This window comes from Perca fluviatilis, chromosome 22, assembly GCF_010015445.1.
Source record: "Perca fluviatilis chromosome 22, GENO_Pfluv_1.0, whole genome shotgun sequence".
Lineage (NCBI taxonomy): Eukaryota > Metazoa > Chordata > Actinopteri > Perciformes > Percidae > Perca > Perca fluviatilis.
This window is the reverse complement of record NC_053133.1, coordinates 25308929-25319058: the sequence shown is the minus strand read 5'-3', so window position 1 is coordinate 25319058 and position 10130 is coordinate 25308929. Positions and strand designations below refer to the sequence as shown.

Genomic DNA, 10130 nt, shown 5'->3' with positions numbered 1-10130 from the left:
ACGAGGGGCTCGTGCGGGGTACGCGAGTCGACTACGCAGAAGCATAAAACAACCTTTACACTGAATGCAAGAATGCAGGCAGCTCCATGACGACGAGTCAAAGTGGGAATGGTGCATTCATTGGTTAGAAACCCGCCCTGATTGTAAGTGATGATAACAGGTTGAGATATCAACCTTAAAAAGAAAAGATTTCTAGAATATCAAACAGACGTGGCTGAACTACAAGTATGGTTTCTAATAAGTAAAATTACTGCGTTTTAGCGTTTCCTTGAACAATGTGGTATTTTATGTAACACAGTTCTTGTATAAACCTACATTGATCCTGACTGATCAAATGTTCTGTTTGAGGAACTTGCTCAAGCTTTTGGACAAATACTAAACCTTCTCCAACCCCTAAGAATACTAATCAACATAAAACATTCATTTCATCTTTACTGTTGATTACTAAAAAGTACAAATACACATAAAACACTCCACTTCCATTCATGCTCCAGAATAAACAAGATTCATTCTTTATGACTTGATTTAATCAGTAGTGTTTTGTGGAATGTACTCAATGAATGCTGTTTGTTCTGCTCTGACCTGCAGTTGAGCTCAGATGCCTTTTGGTTTATTATTATTTTTCAATAAAGACAACAGTCAAAATAACACATTGCATTGCTTTAATCATGGTCACTCCAGCACTCATCGAAGTGGCGATGGAAAAAAAAAAACATCTGGTACATTCATGGCACTCCATTTAATAGTTGCTGATATTCCACTCTTTACAAAAAATTTAACACAAGTGCAGATATGAAAGCAAATTGACATGACCAACAATGAAGTAGTGTTGATTTACTCTCTCAGACTTAAAAGGTATAATTCTTGAGATTTGAGTTGTAGCGTATATATTATAATTCATCATCTTTTTATGAGATGTTCAAACGGCACTGATGATTTAGCTGTGAAAAGTCAGCTAACTGCGCCCTAACTCTAAACATTTAGTCTGTATGCGTTAACCATTTACTGTATAACTCGTGCCTTTTTTAGAAGAACCAGAATACTTTCTTGTCTCAGTTTGAGTCACTTTATCTGTGTGTGTGTGTCTGTATGTGTGTGTGTGTGTGCTTTTTAAATGAGTTCTTCTTTACCATTTAGTTTGAGCTACTTTTAACTTCAACTCCATCATCAAGTTGGCTGAGGACAGAGCTGTGTTGGGCCTGATCCCAGAAAACAATGAGAAGCCTCCCTGACAGGAGGAAAGGACCTGACCCTCTGGTGTCGGGACAACAACCTACTCATCAAGGTCACCAAGACTAAAGAGATGATAGTGGATTTTGGGAAGAAGCAGTGAAGGAACTACGCCCTGTCAATATCAACATAGTCTATATCTACGATGTTTCATTTACAGGATAGTTACGGTGCCGCTGATGTCCCTCACCTTCCACTTTCTTTGTGTTAGCATTCTAAACCCTGGTTAATTTGGGAAACATCCTCCAAGCTAGAACCGACAATCATATTATATTTATCTTTTTTATGAGTCAAATTCTCATCACACACTCAACAGCCATTTTAATTCCAGAGCTCACCTCCCTACGCACACATGTTCCACTAAAACAAGTTCTTCCCGAGGTTATTTTGCAGCGGCACCGTTCAGCGTATCCCCTCAAATACCCTCAAAGCCTTTTCTCCTTGTTAAAGTCAGGAAGAAGGTACCGGATACACCAGGCCAGTTCTATTCTATGATGAATCGTGCACAAGTTAAAAAAGCTGATGGGATTACATTTCACTGGAATTGTACCACGTATAATATCATGTGACCAATCAAATTGATTGATTTGATTGAGGGTGGAGCACAAGGATGTGAGGTAGAGGAGGGACAGCATGATGTGCTACAACAGGACAAAGTCTCCCACTATAATAAAGAAGTAAAACAGTTCGTGTCAGAAACAACATAGTGCAGTCTTACAGTCAAAGCGTCCTTGTCCTTCATTTATCAGTCTGGATGAAGAGGTCTGCTGAACTTCTCCAAAACACAGACCTGAACGTCTTGTTCTCTCTCGTGTTCCCACTGAAACTTCACATTCATTCTGCCACCAACTTTAGTCAGTGTTGACTTTGTAACCTGGAGTTTCCAGTGGAGAAGAGATGTTCTGAGATACTGGAGGTTGTGTAGTGTTCACATCAGTTTATCTGAGAGTCATTTAATCCTCCATTCCCCGGTGTAGAGGTACGTTTGTCTCCAGCTCTGTTTATGTGGAACCTCTCTTGTCTTTGGTTTCTCCAGAGCTGGTGGTTGTAGTGCTGTTGGATGATGTGTTTTTCTTTTCAAGCAAGTTATTTTCTTCATCATTTTCCCTGTAAACAAAAATGAACAGAATTCAGTCCTGAAACACATTGAACTCCCAATCTCCCATTTATTGTTCATTATAAACAACTTCTGCAGAGGACAATAAACCATCACAGCAAACATGAGGACTTGTTTTATCCTCATTTTATTGAGTCACTTTAGTTTTAAATTGTTCCATATCATGCATTATGTTATGCTTTGCTACCTGACACCTGAATGGAGAATTTAATTTATTTCAGTTTATTTAGGAAGGGTATAGTGCAAATTAATAAAACGCATGATTTTGCATGGGTTAAAAATGCCAGAATTAGCCAAAAGGCTATTTTACATCTGTAGTCCTCTGGCCTGGATGTTAAAAAAAGGAAACTGACATCATCTCCAGGGAATGAATCCTTAAAAACACGTTGCTTTACAAACGAGCAGTTTATTCCTAAATTAGGCTAGATTCAACTTTCAACTGAGGAGCAAGGGTTAATGTTTATTCATGAAATGGATTACAACATGTGTCTCCAGAATGCAGAATGTTTGAAGCACATTTAAAGTAGGATTAATAAATAATATAATAATAATATTATAATATTCTCCTTTAGTGCAGCAGTGCTATTGTTATTACAAAATATACCGAATACTTACTTTAAGGGTAGTTCAACGTCTAGTTTGCAGCTGTCCTCTTGGCCTGTTTGTCTGAGGTCAAAATACATTAGCATTAGCACAAACTACACACACAAAATAAATGAAGGTGTAGGCAGAATTGCTATTTACCTTGTTACACTTTTTGCAAAGTTTTGTTCTAAATCTGTAGAGTAGAATCAGCAAGACTACAACTACAATGGCAACAACCACAATGGGAACAACCACTCCAATTTCAATGCCTGCAACTTTAGCACTGCCTGAAAACAAAAAAAGATTCAGTTAATTAATCGTTCAAACAAACGTCCACACGTGCAGCGACAACTACGTAACATCAAGCTGTAATGTGAACCTTTACGATAGGGGGAGGTACGGTGGCCCTGAGAGGCCACAGCACGCAACAATAAGACAACACATGCAACTAAACCACAGCACGCACTAATAAGACAACACCTGCAAATAAACCACAGCACGCACTAATAAGACAACACGTGCAACTAAACTACAGCACACACTAATAAGACAACACATGCAAATAGCCCACACCACAACGGAAGTGTTTCCAGGGGACACTTTTAAGTGATGCACACGTGCCTCAACCATTGGCTTTCCGGTACATAGACAGACCAACAACAGGACAATTTTAACAATGTTTGCCATTTTATTCATCACTAAATTCACTTCTGAATACGTTTTAGGCGAGAAATTAACTCTTTAGATTTCGAATATAGGCAGTCTTGGCGTAAATCGCGCTCGAATTGACAATTTGCTTCAAAGTTTTCGGAATTGAGAAGCTCCATAAAGTGGACGACAGCCAGCTAGCTCGTCGGGACCGCTAGCTCGTCGCTTCAGACAGTCCCTGCAGAGACCCCGCTCTAAGCTGGAGGTCTCTCAGACCGCTTCGTAAATAAGAAAATAAGAGGCTTTTATTTCTCCGTTGATGGATTATTTGTTTTAAATCACAACACATGTCCATCATAAGATTAACGGGAACCTGTGGTTAGCTGCATTTTCGAGTTAAATTCCACAAGCGCTGCAGGCTTAACAACCTCGCTGGCCAGCCGTCACACAAACACACACACACAACACACACACAAAAACAACATCACACACACACACACACACACACACACACACACACACACACACAACACACAACAACAGCCGACATACATAATAATAACATACTGAGCACCCTACGTGTGCCAGACTGCCAGTAGGCTACATTCATTTCAAATTAAACATTGCAGTTGGTGCTGAGTGGAGCGTCTGTCATAGTGTGATTGGTTATGTTGGTGGCATTGATTGTGGTGTGGGCTATTTCCATGTGTTGTCTTATTGTTGCGTGCTGTGGTTTATTTGCATGTGTTGTCTTATTGTTGCGTGCTGTGGTTTATTTGCATGTGTTGTCTTATTGTTGCGTGCTGTGGTTTATTTGCATGTGTTGTCTTATTGTTGCGTGCTGTGGTTTAGTTGCATGTGTTGTCTTATTAGTGCGTGCTGTGGTTTAGTTGCATGTGTTGTCTTATTGTTGCGTGCTGTGGTTTAGTTGCATGTGTTGTCTTATTAGTGCGTGCTGTGGTTTAGTTGCATGTGTTGTCTTATTGTTGCGTGCTGTGGTTTAGTTGCATGTGTTGTCTTATTAGTGCGTGCTGTGGTTTAGTTGCATGTGTTGTCTTATTAGTGCGTGCTGTGGCCTCTCAGGGCAACCGTAGGGAGGGGAATTTTTAACAGATTCACAATGCATCATTACATCCCCATCAACCACAGACGATAAAACAGAATGCACTTATCAGAGGTTAACAAACAACAAGTGCAGCAATTTAAATCAAATAGTTTCTTTATCTGGTGTGTAAGTAAAAGATGTGAGTGGCTCCACCACTGCCTGTGGGTTATTATAGTGAGAAAGGTTAACACCTGTTACCTCTTCTGTTCATTTAAACAAATTAATCTGCACATAATGTAATGAAATTCACTTTCTAGTAAATAAATACTGTTATTGTATTGATCTATTTTAAGTAGAAGAGCAATACTACAGTTTTGAAATACTTTGTTACAAATGAAAGCCCTGCATTCATTACATCATTAATTAGTATATTTTGTAATAATAATCTCAATCTGCGTAAAGTAACTAAAACTGTCAAATAAATGTCAAATATTTCTCTTTTAAGGTTGTACTGAGGAGTAGAAGTAGCATAAAATGGAAATACTTAATGTACAAGTACCTCAAATGTGTAGTGCTTGAGTAAATGTACTCAGTGTTATGTATTTGGATGTATTTGTATTTTGCAGGTTGTGCAGAAGTTTGAACCCTGTCTGGGATTGATGGTTTATGATTTCATGGTGCTCCTCAGCAGCACAGTGAGGAACTCTCTTTCTAAACTGTAAGTGGGAATACTTGAGTGTGTATTAAAACTAGTATTTCACATGTTAACAGTTCTTTTTAAGATAGACTAACAGCTCCCACCTCCTGATACCTTACCTTGACTTTCTTCTATCCTCAGAAGAGTGTTGGTTACGTAGGTCTCCTCAGCATTACTGAGTTCACACGTGTAGATCCCCTCTTGATCTGAAGAGAAGTCTTTTAGTGTGAGGCTGCCTGACTCAGACACACTCTTCACCTGCTGCCTCCACTCCTCTGAGACTGTGTAGGGGACGTTGGCTCCGGTCTGGTTCAGGATGATCTGACTGTGGTTGAACCTCCAGACGAGGCCTGTTAGTGGAGGGTTTAAGGGAACGCAGGGGACTTGCCTTTCGTTGCTAAACCACTGATGGAAAGTGATTGAAGCTGAAATGATAAAACACAAAAATAAAAAGAAGTAATAAAATATCTGGTATTTCTGATCAGAATCTGGTTCCAGGTTAAAAGAGTCTTCTTAGAAACACTTACTTAGTTTAAACAAAGTAGCTGTCCTCTTGTTAGTGCGCGTGCTGACGGTGCAGCTGTAGTCCAGATCAGTAACTGAAGCTATCAGAGAGCTGTTGATGTTGTAGAGCAGCTGTTCAGTCTGCTGGACTGTGGGATTGTTCTCCAAGCTCACGTCTGACGGAGGGCTGGTGGACCAGGTGAGATCAGGCTGAGGGTAGATCCCCTCTGAGCTGCAGGTGATCCTGTTCTCTACCTGCTGAATGTCGACTTTATGAATTGGAGCTGTAAGAAAAAAGAATATTTTCTTCATATAAAATTGTGGTAATGTGGGAGATGACATTGCTGCTTGATGTATATTGACACTGGGAGATAGAGCAGTAACGTATCCAAACCCAGTAATGCATGCAGCTGTTTCTTTTCTTTTTCCCACCTCTTTACATGGTTGACTAAATAACTGAAACTTTGGGGTACTTTCCATAAAATCATCTCTCAATGCAAATCAAACTAGCTATTAGGCTAACTGAAATAAAACCATGCCAATCTCTAGGTATGGTGAAGAGGATGTGGGGGGAGGGGCTATTTTAATTCCAAAGGCCAAGGGAACTTTATCAGGATGCATATTATCCTGGATCCATAAAATAACTGGCCTTTAAAAATAAACATCTGCCTGCCTCTATGGGAATTTAACATTGGGGTGGAATGACTTTTGTTGCCAGTGGTTTAGACATTAATGGCTGTGTGTTGAGTTATTTTGAGGGGACAGCACATTTACACTGTTATACAAGCTGTACACTTAATACTTTACATTGTAGCAAAGTGTAATTTCTTCAGTGTTGTCCCATTAAAAGATATAATGAAATACTTACTAAAATGTGAGGGGTGTACTCACTTTTGTGAGATACTGTATTTAGTCCACTTTTTAACTACCATTAGTTCATATTTGAGTCATAAATAAAACAAGGTTTCCTAATCCAAGATTTTGTTGCCAAGAAAGGGTCAAATGTCAAGTAGCAAAGTCCAGGCTAAGTTAAAGAAAAGTTTATTTTTTGTATCTATTTGTACTTATTACAGATATTGTTTTGTTTGTTTGTTTTTAGAGCCAAAAAGAGTTTTGACATTTCTGCCTCCATCCCCATACAAGAAAAGTTTATCATGTTTAACCCAACTCAACAGGCTGTATTTCTTTACATTAAATGCTGTGAACAATTTTCATGTGTAAATTGTCTCTTAAGTAGCACAAACAAAACCCAGTTCATGTCGTTTTGTTTTGAAGAGGATAATATCTTAAACAATGGCATACAACACCAAAACTACCTGAATGATTCAATATATCTTTATTAATCATATTTACTGGTTTGCTTCCTTTCTCTGGTGAAAGTAACAATGACAACACAAAGTACCAAGTTCAAACATGTCTGTTTTCTCTGTTCAGACTGGAATTAGATCAGACGGGCTGTGAACTCTTCACTCACCTCCTCTTGCAGGACTCAGAAAGGTCAGGACCAGCACCAACACGACCCACTTAATCCCAGTCATCCTCCTGTTAAACTTCCTCTGTGGATACTGTGATGTCCTCAACAGAATATAAATCCAGGTCTTAGGAAGCTCACACCGAGGCCGTCCAACTGCTCCAAGTCATCTGATCTGAGATGGTATTGCGAGTTCTCACTGTGCAAAAGTCATAAATCAGTGACCAAGTCTCTGTTGAAGCTTGGGTGTGGTCACATTTCATTCAACACATTTCAGTCAATCCTTAATATCTATTTAATTACAATTACTTCTTAAAAATGTATATATCTACGTTGGCTGACAGGGGCAAACGCACTGCAACTTAATGAAACGTGCAAATAGACAAAAAACATGCAAATTAAGAAAACATCTTCATTAATTTGACAACACATGCACAGCATTTAGCAGACGTGCTGCAAATACACACAACACAACCAAATACACAAACGCGCTGCAAATATAGAAACAATGCAAAAAGAAAAGCACATCCTTAAATAAATCCTAAAACTCACAGTTAACCAGTGAAGACTGGAGTGATGTGGTAACTTCGTTTAGTAAGCAGGCAGCAGCGTTTCGTATAAATTAGACTTTGGACGTTTTATTTGCTGAAACCATCATAAAGTTTATTGTAATAGTGGAGTCTAGAGGATATAAAAACTTATCTAGATCTTAAAATGAAAGGAATCACCTCATCTTGGATGCATGTGAGAGAACCACTCTAAGTAACAAAGTACACGTAAATTAAAGGCCAATAAAAACAACATTATTAGATAAGTCACCCAGACCAGAGAGAGTGTTCATGCTGCGGAGGCTGAAGGGCTATAATGGTTATTATAATTATGTACAATTTAGAGTAATTTAGCTGCAGGACATTTTGTTTTTTTAGAAGTAAGTAAGTAATAATAATGGACAAATCATTGGTACCAGGCTTTTTTTTTTATCAGGACATCCAGTATCATCAGCAATAAAATAAAACTGTAACAGACCTACAGAGGGACAGACCTGCAAACCTGCAGAGGAGGGATGAACATAAAGAAACTAAAATTTAGTAACCAAGAAAAAGAAATGCTTGAGATTGACCGAGATAAAGAAGAGTTTAACTGAGGCGACAGAGAGCAAAGAGAGCAGATATTCTCTGACTCCATCTAGTGTTCAGCTTTGGTTCTGTAGAAGATATGAGGTTTTATTTTTAATGTGTAATCTGTAACTAAACACTGCTCTATCTCTGTCACCTCCTCAGGATCGTTTCTCAGCTTCAGGTTTCTTCTGTTGGATTTTCCCATCCATAGTCCAGCACCACATGTGCTCATGCTGTGAGTCCACACCTGTAATGACACCTGTGAGAAGAGTCCTTACACAAGCAGATTGATAACGCTAGAAGAAAAGGCATCTTGAGATATTTCACAAGATCATTTAAAAGTTTTGACCTGCAGTGGAGAAAAAGACAAGGGGATCACCAAAGTTATAGGGATTCATTCTCTGGCGTCACAAATACAATACTCTTCATCCCTCAACTGATTCAGATAAGGACAACTCCACCAAAAAACTTTAATGGAGGAAAAAGTGAATCAACTTAAGAAAGAGCAACAGAGGAGGAATCTGTCTCACAGCACGGACAAATGTGCCATAGACTGCAGACATCTGGGAGTTTTCTTACTTTCTTTGTTATTGCTAATCAAGAAAAATCTAAATTCTGCTGTGTGAAAATATGCACAAACTTCACATAACTGTCTAAACTAAATGTCATGATACTCCCAATAGTTGTTGAGATATTTGAGTGTAGACTGAAACGTTTTCCATCCCTAGAGCTGTGCTGCTGATGTGGCTAAACATACATTAATAGGCCTACACGTTTTTGTGTTAGCATTTAGCCACTCACAATCTAATATTTTCCCTGTGTGTTATTATGAAAAAATAAAAGATCTAAACACACAACATCAAGACTTTTCTGTTTGATGGTTCAGTCATAAAAAAATAACGATCTTCTGGGCAACACTTTACATATCTGTTATCATCAGACATTACTGCAACAAACCTTAAAAGAAACAGATCTAGAATGTAGCCTATACTTAATGTCACATTGTTTTAATAATGAAAAACTGTTGTCTTACTTGTGGAAAAAAAGGTTGAGTTCCTACAGAAAAAAGACCTCTTTAAATCCACAAGCTGTATAACGGAATCTCAGCTGACACAAAGACCACATCAACAACTGATAGAAGTAAGTGATTGATAATAGATTTACTGTATTCTATAGGACATCTAATCTTCTTGATCTTTTTATTTGTGTTCTACAGATTTTGTTATAATTGCATCTCAGATGTGTGCGATATTGTCATGTTTCTCTTCAGTTGAAGCTCCATGACTAAAACGTTGATCCTCTCATAAACTTGTTGCTGACAGTTTGCAGGAATTCAACCTTTTCTCTCACATGGTTTCATGTTCCTGAGCACCGGTCTACCAGGAGTGCAGCAGATATCAGATGAGTTTGACTTTTAACTTCAAATCTACTTGATGAGAGATTTACGGGAACCGCTGGTCACCAACATCATCCTTGCCAGTGGCGGATCTAGAACATTTGACATGGGGGGGGCAAAGGGGTGGCGAAAGGTCTCGGCAGGGTGGCATTGGAAGACGCTACACTGAAACCTCATATGTAAATGGCTTGTGTGGCAAATAGAGGAAAAACTGTAAAACTGCGTAACATAATTCTATCATTTGTTTGACCTTTTGGTTGATCATAATTACTGATAAAGTAAGACAAATAGAATAGCATGTGTCTTATTTTATCAGTAA

General features: G+C 38.6%; 1 long non-coding RNA gene across 1 annotated transcript; it reads left to right on the top strand.

Moving 5' to 3' along the window:
- Positions 1–5256: 5256 nt before the first annotated feature.
- On the top strand, positions 5257–9800 carry LOC120552444. Its single transcript, XR_005638008.1, has 3 exons — positions 5257–5343; positions 7261–7323; positions 8578–9800. It is a non-coding gene; the product is annotated as an uncharacterized LOC120552444 (long non-coding RNA).
- The last annotated feature ends 330 nt before the right edge of the window (positions 9801–10130 follow it).